The sequence below is a fragment of the Lontra canadensis genome, unplaced genomic scaffold (genome assembly GCF_010015895.1).
Source record: "Lontra canadensis isolate GAN:19392208 unplaced genomic scaffold, GSC_riverotter_1.0 scaffold42, whole genome shotgun sequence".
Classification (NCBI taxonomy): Eukaryota; Metazoa; Chordata; class Mammalia; order Carnivora; family Mustelidae; genus Lontra; species Lontra canadensis.
In genome coordinates, this window is record NW_022631036.1 from 1959097 (window position 1) to 1970935 (window position 11839).

The window sequence follows — 11839 nt, forward strand, 5'->3', positions numbered from 1 at the left end:
TGCAGGCGGGCTGCGGCCGGGGTTCGGTGGCTCGCGGCGCCCTCCACCCCCTCACCCCGATCTGTGCCGGAGACGCCAGTGTGCCAGGCTTGTGGCTAGCTGTGCACGATTTCCTTTCTACTTTATTTTACACATGTGTGTGCGTGTGCGCGCGCGCCCCGCGTGCTGAGCTGAAATAGATTTCTTACTGTGCTAGTCATAGAACAGAAGCCAGCTATCACAGCCGCCGAAGATCTGCATGAGGAAAATAAGGTTTCCTCTACTTTGACCCGTCTTCTTTTTTTTGTTTTTCGTTGTCCTTTTTATTTTTTCTTTTTTCTGAAGCTTACCCATCTCCAGCACCCTCTCTCTCTTTCTCTCTCTCTGCTCCCCCATCCCTGCCGTTGAGTAATGGTTTATCCCTCCACAGGGTTATGAGCTACACAATTAACACCAAAACTGACACCTTTTTGGCATTGGTTTATTTACCAACATCGAACAGAACCCCACCCTGTATCAAGGAGTTCACACCTTGAAACGTTTCGCCCAGATACATGCTTACATGTCACCCAGGGAAGTCACACAGCCAAGTAGGAGGGCAAAAGAGGAAGGAAGGGAATGAGGTCTCCGTCAGCTAAAATTTGATACCAGCATCAAGACTTCATCTTGGAAGCAAGGTGCAACCTCCCCCAGAGGGAAAATGTTTTTGTGGTGCCCATGCCATGGGGCAGCAGGCTGATGGGGGACTGCCAAGCCATGGAAAGTGCCCAGGAACCCACCTGCTTGGGGCTGGTAGGCCAGTCTGGAGAAAAGCACCCAGGCCTTTCAAGAAAGGGCAGTTCTCTTCAAGGACTAGGCCATTTCCTATAACTAGTCAGACAAGGCTGAATCTTGTTCACCGCCTCTTGTAATCGCTCTGGGGATGTCAATTGTCTGATTCAGATCAAGATAGAAGAGGAATCACATCTGGAAGGACAGAAGGGACCTAAGCCTGACTGATGAGCCCTCAACAGGTAGATTTTCTGACGGCCACACTCTGCATGATGAGGAACGTTAAAGGCCCCACTCAAGCAGGTACAAGATTCCTCCCCTGGAGTTGTTCATGAATTGGGTCTGGAATCCCACAGAACTTGTTTAGGGAAGCTCCAGAGGAGACCCTGGGCCATGCCATGTGGAGACGGAGTGATCAGAGCAGGACGAAGCAGCAGCAGCATCTGGCCTCAGATTCTATCTTCACCTGTTTATTCAGGTTGAAAGGGTGGAGGTCCACATGCTGGTTAAGCCAAAATGTTGTGAGCCCCAAGTCTAATGAAATGTTTGAAATGCTCAGCAAGTTCTCTGAAGTTGGAAATCACGATGCCCCCCCCCCTTTTTAAAGACTCTATTTGGGGACCCTGGGTTGCTCAGGTGGTTAACCCTCTGCCTTTAGCTCAGGTCATGATCTCCAGGTCCTGGGATCAAACTCCACATAGAGCCCCATGTGGGGTTCCCTGCTCAGTGAGGCATCTGCTTCTCCGTCTCCTTCTGCTTCTCCCCCTGTTTATGCTCTCTCTGTCTCTCTCTCAAACGCATAAGTAAAATCTTTTTTAAAAATAATAAAAACATAAAAGACTATAAATTAGGAACTCTAGGAGAAAGCTTTCCCCAATATTAATAGCCCTTTTTCAAATGGCACATCCTGAAAATGAGAAAACAGCGTCTCTGATTTGATTTGGCAGAATCTAAAACACAAATGATTCATTCATTTACTCAGCATCTATTTACTGAGCAACTTTTAAGTGCCAACTATCAGGTTGGGTACAAAGCAGCATCCTGCCTGGTAGAGAGATTTATCTCATGAGAAATCATGAGAACACAGACTAGGAATTGAAGCATACCCTAAGGGCAGAAATCAGGTCAGGGGGTCACAGGGCCTGGATGTGGGGATAGTAGGGAACATTTTAGGGTGATGGAAATGGTCTGTATCTCATGTGGTGGTGGTTATAGGTCTGTAATCTTTCACCAAAATTCATAGAATTGGTAATCTTTCAAGGGTGAGTTTGAACATGAATTATACCTCAACATACCTGACTTTTGGAAAAGTGACCTAAGAAATGTACAAATAAATTATATAAACAAACATGTCTTACATGATTTTGTAGAAATGTCAAGACAAAGCTGTGGGTAGAAATACTTCAGAAACCAGTAGTTGGGTGTTATTTGTATTTCCAGTAGAAAAAGAAATCTCAGAGATAGATTAGTTCTACCACCCAGAAATTATTCTGAAGGGGCAGAAGAGCATACAACTCTTGATCTCAGTCAGAAGAGCATACAACTGCCTCAGTCAGAAGAGCATACAACTCTTGATCTCAGCGCCCCAAACCATGTGGGGAGTAGAGATTACTTAAATAAAAACTTAAGAAAAAATAATTATTCTGGAAAAAAGGAAAGGGAGGTAACACTGCCTGTCTCTCAGCTGCCACACAGTCAGGAAAGCGAACTACTGGTAGTAAAGCATTTGAGGAGCAAAACAGTAGCAAACCACAAATCACCAATTTTATATGATTTAGAGAAAATTTTATCTTGAAAGCAAAGATTTCATCCCCCTTGCATTTTCTTCTTTTTTAGAATCACAGCTTTATTGAGACATAATTCACATACCTTAAAATTCACCCTTTGAAGTATATGATGCTATGGTTTTAGGATATTCATGGAGTTGCGTATCTATCCTCAGGATTTAATTCTAGAATGTTTTCCTCACTCCAAAAGGAAGCCCCCTACTCTTTTCTGGGTCATATGGTAATTTTGGGTTTAATTTTTTGAGGAACTTCTAAACTCTTTTCCAAAATGGCTATCCTGTTGTTCAAGCCCACCATCATGAGCACCTCACATACCCCCTTGCTCGTCTTCACCCCTCCTCAGCTTTCCATATGCAAATAGGGAGTTTAAAAAAAAGTGATGCTTGTGAGGTTGAAATGAAACATTGGAGGGAAGTTTAGGGACACTCCTAGATGACAGACAGTGAGTGAGGTGACTCACTCAGAACATTTATTTTTTATATGCTGTTGAAGCTTTGTATTGTCTTTGCCTATATCAGATCTAATTTAAGGACTGATTTATTTTAGTTACAAGAGTGGGTGGTTGTTCTCGAGTTGAACTTGAGGGTGTTAATATGAGCTTCCTTTCAGCCAAAGGGGTGATTTCTTTGAGAAGAGCGAGCAATGGGAGAGCTGAAACAGGAAGTGAAGGGCTTGAGTGCCTTCTGTCTTCCCAAGAACCCCCTGCACATTCCCAGACGTGGCACACGGGCTCCCGTGTTCCGTGGCATGAGATGGGACTCTGGTTTTCCCTGTGTCTGTGGAATCCCTGAGCCAGGAAGGAGTAAGCCCCACGGTTTAAACTCCTCCCTCTCTAGATGCTCTACTCCAAATTCTTCCCACCATTCCTTAAAAGTGACTTGTTCTGTAGGCTTCCTTCCTAGCCCTGCTTCTCTTCTTGTGTTACACCAGTGTTTCCAAAACCACATGCAACTATTTGGAAAGCTTTGGGCTCAACACAATAAAATATATTCCTTTGGCCAGAATCTCATGTCTCATAATCGTTACTTGGCCAACGTTCTATGAGAATCTCAAGAAGGAGGTATAGAATGTCACTTCTCTCTAACTTCATCTCTGCTCCTCCTTCCCCCAAACCTGTCCTATCTTGAAGAACAGCTCATCACACACCAGCTTCCCAAGCCACAAATCTGGGATTCACCCTGGATTCTTCTGCTTCCCTTAAGCCTGGAATTCCCTCTAGATAAAAAGATTATTCTTTATTGTAATATTCATTCACTTAACAAACATTTACTGAGCTCATTTTAGATATTATCTGGCTTAGGAGGCTTACACTTTAATTGCAGGCACAGGACCCACACCGAGGAAGAGCTGAATAACGACCTGGAGCTCTATCACTAGGTAAGTAAATAAATATGCATTACAGATCATATCGTGGGGCAGTCTCAGGGAACAGCAGCTTTGTGGGCTGAAGAGGTCAGGCAAGGAGTTGGGGAAGTACTGTTCTGTTGCTTGGAAACTGCTTTCATAATGGGTGGTAATTTAAAATGGCTATCCAAAAGGCCTTGGAAGATGTTAAAACTGGAAGAAATATAAGCAATCACTTGCCAACTCTCTCATTTTACATAGAGGAAACAGAGACACCCACGCTCCCCACAGAGACCAAATGATAGATGTTCAGCAGCATTCATTCAGTAGTTATTGAGTTCCTACTGCATGCAGAGGCCACACTCATTCAGAAGAGCAGACAAAGTGAGAGTAATTCTCAAAGGACACATGCTATCAGCAGCCCGATACCCTGTATCAAAGCGGGCCCCAGGGAGCAGGGCTGTGTTGGCAACATGGTGGGACCCACTGGTGGTTAGAAACTGGGTGACGAGTCCTTCCACTTGCCCTTGAAAATACAGGAATCCAAATAGTTAATCACAGGTTAGTTATTTCTCCTTGGTGAGTCATGGGGGCGGAAGAATCCACCGCCACCCACAGTGCCAGTCATCCCATCAGATAGCCAGGTGGGCGATTCTGAAGCAATCTTTACAGTGTCCACTCCACGGAAGCTGACATGGCCAGAATTTTTGTGAAATGGAAACACCATGGGTTGGTATTAGGACAAACAAACAGCACTGGGGGAGATTCTCACTGGCAGGGATTTTTTTTTTTTTTTAACTTCTACTGGAGTTATTTTTTAAATGTGCCTCTAACAGATTCAGAGAAGGGCACTTCCATAACCAAGGCCCAGCCTGAGGAAAACAATGACATAGGGTTTTCATTCCCAAGGAAACCTAACAGGAAAAGCTGAATGATTAGGTGAAAATACATTCATCTTCCTGAAAATGAAGGCACACTCCTGGAGAAATTGTGGAAGACAGGAAAAAAGTCCCAGCTATAGATAGAGTAAACAGGAACTGGCTTTGCAATCCCAGGAGAGCAGAGATTTCCAACTCCGGGCTTTCTGGATGCCTGACAGGAGTTTGAAGTCATCTATTTCTCATTGTTTGTACAGTCTCCAAAGTCAGTCCTCAAAGTAGCCTCATTTCCTTAGTCCTCCTGTTCATGCCCCGAGCGTCTGTGCGCTCCCAGCGCAGCTTGAAATTAGTGTACTTTTTCATCTTTGCCTTTAGTTTTTAAACCAGCCAGGAGAGACCTCACGGGACCATAGGCGCCTGCGCAGCGCGAGACTGCCCTGAGGAGGGATGTTGGGTAGCCCGAGGCGGGGCTTCATTATCCTCAGCCGGCCTGGCTTTGCAAGCATGGAACAACCTGTCCCTAGAGAGGGCTTTTAAAATAATCATATGTAGTGTGAGATGAGATCATAGATATGAAAGCTCTCCTTTGAAGTTAAAAAAATTTTCAGCCGGCAAATGCACGGCATTGATATTATTTATTAACGAATGTATTTGATACTGTCTTTGTCCAGCTCCTAGTCCGATTTGCATGCATTCATTTAAAAATGCAACCATTAGCAATATGGCTTATAGACTAACGTAGAAGTTTAGTGACTAATACCTACGAACACACACATAGATATACAGAGGAGGCCATGGGGCTGATCTCTTCTATTTCATCACCAACCAAAAGGAATGAAAAATTGATATCACAGGAGACTCTCTTCCTTCCCTGCAGCGTGAGAGACAAAGGAATGCCTGGGGGTGGGGGCAGGGGATGCTCTTCCCTCTCCTGCCTACTAAGTGTCAAAAAGGGTAGCAGCTCCCAAAGGAGCCCTCCCAATGAAGCAATCACTACTTACTTAGCAAACACCAGTTCTGGGAGAGGAGAGCATTGAATAGCATTGTGAGGTGACCAGAGGGGCTATAGGGTTTAGCATATAATCCCATAGTCTTGCAATGTATGAATCAGGAATCCTTGGCATGTTTGACATTCCCTATCAAGTTGGAAACAGCTTGGGTATCCCCAGGTCCGAGCATAATGCCTGGCACAAAGCAGGTGTTCTGTAAGTCTTTTGCAAGATGAAGAGACTGGAAAACTTGAATCTGTTCAGCAGTCAGTCCAGCGCCACAAAATCCCAATGTCCCCATCACTGTACATTCTCTAGAGGCCCCTCCAGCATCCTCTGATTCACGCCTGTAAAATTCTGAACTGCGTGATGATGGAGAAATAGAACCCAAGACAGGCAAAGTGCTGGAAGGTCTAGATGCCAATTGCCGGTCCACTGCCTTATTTTCACCTTCCCCACCCAGCGCCACGCTGCAAGCTTGGTATGGCCCCCGTGCTCTCTGTAAGGGTGAGGTCCCTTTCCTCTCTGCCTTGGACCCATCTGAGGATTTGCTTCTCTCACGCAACTCCACTCAACAAGCATTTTTAAAAAATCCAACGGCACGTGTTATGCCATGCCAGGCACTGTGGAGGAGACCAGAAATGATAAGATATGGCCCCTGATCTCAAGAGCCAAGATTATAGTAAGGGAAACTTTGCATTATTCTTTATTTATTCTACAAGCGTTTATTGAGCATAACGGGCTAAGTACTGTTCAAAGTGCTGGGGATTCAGTGTTAACCAAAGCAAAGAACTTCCCTTTTCTTATGATGCTGACATTCTACAGGGTGAAGACAAAAAAAAATTCTTACAAACCAGCACATAATACATATTCAGATAAGTGCTATTAACATGAAATCAGGTCACAGAGAAGCTATTTTATCTGAGATCTCAATAACAAGACTTGAGAACAGAGTTCAGGCCAGAGGGAAGAGCAAGTTCAATGTCGCCCAGGTGGGAACACAAACTTCAAGTGTTCGGTAATACTACCTGTCCGTTCACACTGTGCCCTTTACAGTGTCCTTTTGGGAGGAGACATGGGATTGGGTGGAAGACAATCTACCTTCGGGGGGCTACAGCATCCTATGTGGGCTCAAAATTTGACTAGATTTGTTTGATTACTTTGGAGGAGGTAAAGCTCATGTCTTCTACCTTAGAGCTATTTTTGGATTGAGCAGCGAAAAATCCATGAGATCCACAGACAAGCACTCAGGAACCACAGAAGGTTGCAGATGGCAGGTGATTTTGGGAAGTGACACTAGGGCTGCCCCTGCAGTATAGAAAGAATCTGGGATGAGGGTTAGGAGTAGGTGGCCCTTGCCTCCAGGCAGGTGATGTTTATGCTAAAGCAAGTGACCCCTTGATCTATTCAGGATGGAAGGCATTTTCCAAATTCCATCCAGGAAAACATGATATTCTGTGTGGCTCCCAGTTTGTAAGAAGCAAGAAGCAATGGAAATAAACTGCATGGATGAGCAAAAAACAGGAAGAATTGGTGCTTAATACAAACCCACAGAGGCAGGCTCTTTCACATCAAGATGGGGATCCAACTGGCTCACTAAAGTCAAAGGTAGCAGGTGAGCACAAGGGAGGTTGCATTTTGATGTGCATTTGTTTGAGCTATCTCCCCAAAATTATCTCACATCAGAGACTCTGTGCAAACTTTCAGCCATCCTGAATATAAGATTTTTATTGAATGGTATAAATAAAATATAATGCACATTAATGAATAAGTCATGTGGTTTCTCTGCAAGGGGGTATCATTAGTAAGACTTACACTGATAATATAATCATAACCCCTCCCTCTAAGGATTAAATTTAAATGTATCCTTCCAGCAAAGCCATGGTGAATTGAAAAAGAAAGGAAGAAAAAGAAAAAAGGTGATATAATCACATCTCCTAAAACGAAATTTTAAAATCTCACTTGGGTTATACAGCTCTCAATAACAGGCTTAATTAAACATTTCTTTAATTCTCCGTTTTTTATTGTCATGGGACAGTAGACTGGTGAGGGGGTAGTTCCACCATTTATTCCTGAAGCCATAAACTGTGTGGTGATTTTTAGCTCAGACACAAGGAGGCAGCAGTGAGCCAACGAGGAGCATAAACAATGGTAACAGCTTGGAGCCGGAAAAGTTTGACTCCAGACACTGAGAAACCCGCTAGCTGTTTAAAATCATTTAAACCCAAACAGAAACACTTTATTTAAAAGACTTTAAAATTAAACAGTAGAAGAATTTACTGTTCTAGCATATGTTTTCTGCTCCCCGTTAGTACTTACTTTCCCTACTTCCCAGATGTCTTTGTTTTTCCTACTGACGATTTTCTTTTTTTAAGATTTTAAGTAATCTCCACACCCAGCGTGGGGCTCGAACTCACAAACCTGAGCTGGAACGTGGCCTGCTGTCCTACTGAGTGAGCCAGCCAGGCGCCCGGACAATTTTCTTTTTTAATCCATTTAGGAGTTGGAGGAGTTGGAGCATTTTAAAGCTCCAACATCTTTCTGTCTAGTCCAAGGTGAAGGCCGGGGTGCGGATCAATTTGCTCCCAGCCCACCAGCGCAGACAGCAAGCTTCTCGGCGGAGGTGGCGGGAAGGCACAAGGTAACAAGGGCCGCCTTTGGGCAGAACCCTCTGAGGAGCAAATTGGCTTCCAAGGGCTCCTTTCCTTTAAATCCTCTTCCTCCCCAAAGAGGAAGATTGGTCTCCTCCCTGCCTTTCTGGAAACGGACTGGGCACCGCAGGCCGGGCATTCCGTGAACAAAGGTACCACACCCAATCCATCCTTCATCCACGGGCGAGGGTGCAGAGACTCCTGGAAGCAAAGGAGGGGGATGTTGGCTGGGGGCAGGCTGGTCCGCCCCAGGGCGGGAGTAGGTATTGGGACTGACACCCTGGCCCGGGAGGGTCTGGGCTCTCCCCCAACCCCGTGGCCTCAGAAGCTCCCTCAAGGAGCACCCAGGGCAGTCCCAGTTGCTGCACCTCACAAGAGGCCTTTGTTAGGCGGTCAGGCCCGGTTTAATTTTTAAGCTCGCCGGGTGCTGCCCTCCTGGCTCCGGGCTTTCCCCTCGCACAGCTGTGGCTTCAGCGGGCCCAAGGCCTGGCCCGAAGGTGCCGCGCTTCCCCTCGCCCGCGTCTGCCCCGACAAGTGGCAAAAGAGATGCAGCTGTCAAGGGGGTGCTGGGGCAGGTGGCACCTGGGCCGAGGTCCCTCCTCCCGCCTGCGCTCCCAGATCCCCGCTCTGCCCCGCCCAGCCCTGAGGCGGCGGGCCTTCCCCCGTCCCCCCACCCCCACCCCCGCCCCCGCCCCCCGCGGGCTCCAGCTTGGGCCTTTCTGGAACTCAACCGCTGAGTCCCGGGGTGGGCAGCCATACGGCGGCGCAGAGCGTCCAACTCCAAGGCCTGCTCTCCTTTCTGGGCGATTTCCATCCATTCTGCCTCTCTGGAAAAATCGAGGCGTAATTTTACATTTCTGATTTTTTTTGAGCCTGGCAGAACACAGCTGCAAGCCTCCCTCGGTGGGTCTTTAAATCGGCTCAGAAGCAGAGATTGCCTATGGGGAACAGGCAGCTGGGGGGTTTTGTTTGTTTTTACTTTCTACCCTTCTGCGTTGTTTCGCCTTTCCCCAATTGTTATTTCATCATGTCTGAAAAGGAAAGAATGAGGACAGGTCTGCCGCTCTGACCAAAGTCAGGGTCATTGCCACGCTGGAAAGCAGGGCTCACACAGCCGGTTTTTCTCTTCTGTTCTTAAAACTAGGCTTCAATCCTTGCTCCCACTATTGTAGTCTCCTTTGCTAAAAGAGTATTAAGTGCCTAACCTGTCCTTGGATGCCTGTTTCCTGAGGAGCAGGCTGAAGGGCTTCCTAGTGGCCCAGCCCACTGGCCTGCATCCCACTACCCTCCTCCCTCTAGCAGGCTGTGGTTTTTCCTCGTTTTCAGAAGCATGATGCTATCAGGCCCAAGAATTGGCCAGGGAAGGGCTCACTACAGACAGGACCTCTCAGAAAAATGGTCAGGTAAGTCCATGCTGCATATGATACTCTGAAAAGCAAATTGTCAGGAGAGCGGGAGCAAAGTGGCTGCTCTTTAACACTTTGTCCTCTGATTTGCATTCTCTCCTTAATCAATTTAGCCTCCAAACACCCACCCTGCTCTCGGCTCTCTGGCTCTCTGCCCGTCCTGGGTTACAAAGGGAGGGAGACACATCCCGCACCCAGAGAACCCCACCTGTGTGGGATACAGTTCAGGGATGGGTGGGGGCCACAGAGCCCAGAGCCTCGGCCAGCCCTGCCAGCCCAGGTCCCAGAAGGTTCTCAGGAGGAGAAGATGCCTGAGGCAAGTCTGAAAGGACCAGTTGGCCAAGCAGAAAACATGGGAAAGGCCATTCCCCATGAGGGAAACATGAAATAAAAAGGGGGTCCTTCTGTCATTGAGCTTCTCTACATGTCCTGTTCCCCCCATTCTAAACACTGCGTAGGTCGTACATTTAGTTCTCACAACACAGTGGGGCAAGTGCTCTAATGGCTCCATGTCAGAGCCAAGGTCCGTGAGGCATGGAGGATGGAGTGATTCTTCAGGGTCACACACGTCATGAGCAGGGCAGTCAGAATTTGAACTGAGGCCGTCTGGCTCCAGAGTCCTTGCTCTAACCCCCAATTATCTTTCAGTTTGGGTAACTCCAGAAGTATGAGGTGACTAGAACAGAGTGGCAGGAACTGGGTGGAAAGGTAGGCAGAAGCCACAGGATGCCAAGGAGCCCACATTTTATACTGAAGATGGGGAGAGGCTTGGAAACAATGGAGTATTGTTATCAGATCTAGGTTTTAGAGACATCTGTGCTTCTGGAAGGATTGGTGAGGCGAATAGGGCAGCAGCCAGGTGGCTGTGAGCCATCTAATGGACGACTGAGGAGGGTCAAGCCAGGTGGAGAAGGTGGATATTTCTGAGCTCTACTGAGGAGACAAGGCCTGATACTCAGCACCCAGTTTAGGGGATGGGATGGGGGGGGGGTCTCTGCTCAGGTATGCTGGGGACACAGCAATGATAAGATCAGGCTTGGAAGGTGGGGGAGGAGCCAGTCAGGGGTCTGTGGAGATTCCATGCGGACAGAAGGACCCTAATTAGGTCAGTGGCAGGAGGAACGGAGAAGAGGAGACAAGTGCCAGAGATCATTTTAAAGCAGGCATTCTTAGCCTGGAAAGAATTCAAGGGGTTTATAAACTTGTAGGGGAGAAATAGTTTATATTTATTTTCATTTTTACCTTTCTCTTACTAAAATTGTATCCTATTCTGTGATGATTAATATAGAAACACTACTATAGCAACTTTAGCAATATTTATGGCTTTGTCACCCATAGAAATCACAGATTTTTCACATTACATTTCACGGAGTATCTGTGAGTATCATTTGTGTTCATCACTACTTTAAAATGATGGTAATTAGACTTGACATTGGATCTGAGTATTTAATACTATATTAGTGCATTATTACAATTTAGGGGCACCCAGGCACCCCTAAAAAGCATTATTCTTGAAGCTATCCTAAGTCTTCACCATGCTGCCAACAGGTTTAATGATTCCAAAAAAAAAAAAAAAAAAGTTACAAGCACCTGACCGAGGGACACCTGGGTGGCTCAGTTAGTTAAGCATCTGCCTTTGGCTCATGTCTTGATCCCAGGGTCCTGGGATTGAGCCCCACATCAGGCTCCCTGCTTACTGGGGAGCCTGCTTCTCCCTCTCCCTCTTCCTGCCCCTCCCCTTGCTTGTGCTCTCTCTCTCTTTCTGTCAAATAAATCAATAAAATCTTAAAAAAAAAAAAAAACCTTACTGAAAGGTAAGATAAATTATGCTTGTTAATGGCTGGTGGTGAGGAGTGAGGGGGAAGGAGGAAAACAAGGAGCCTAAGAGAGTACCTGGGTGCTTGACGGCTGCACCTTCCACCATGGAGTACACAGAGGGAGGAAGAGGTTTGGGGAGGATGGGGAGCAGGATCTTCATTTGTGAAAATGGCAGGTACAAGAAGCAGTTGGAGCTTCCTAGTGGAAAGCTGGAAA

The 11839-nt window shown here is 46.5% G+C and overlaps 1 protein-coding gene across 1 annotated transcript in view; it reads right to left on the bottom strand.

Annotated features, from left to right (window-relative positions):
• The window catches only part of ABHD12B (abhydrolase domain containing 12B), a 67492-nt gene that overhangs the window by 50379 nt on the left and 5274 nt on the right, over window positions 1-11839 (bottom strand). The gene's annotated exons all lie outside the window — the stretch shown is intronic.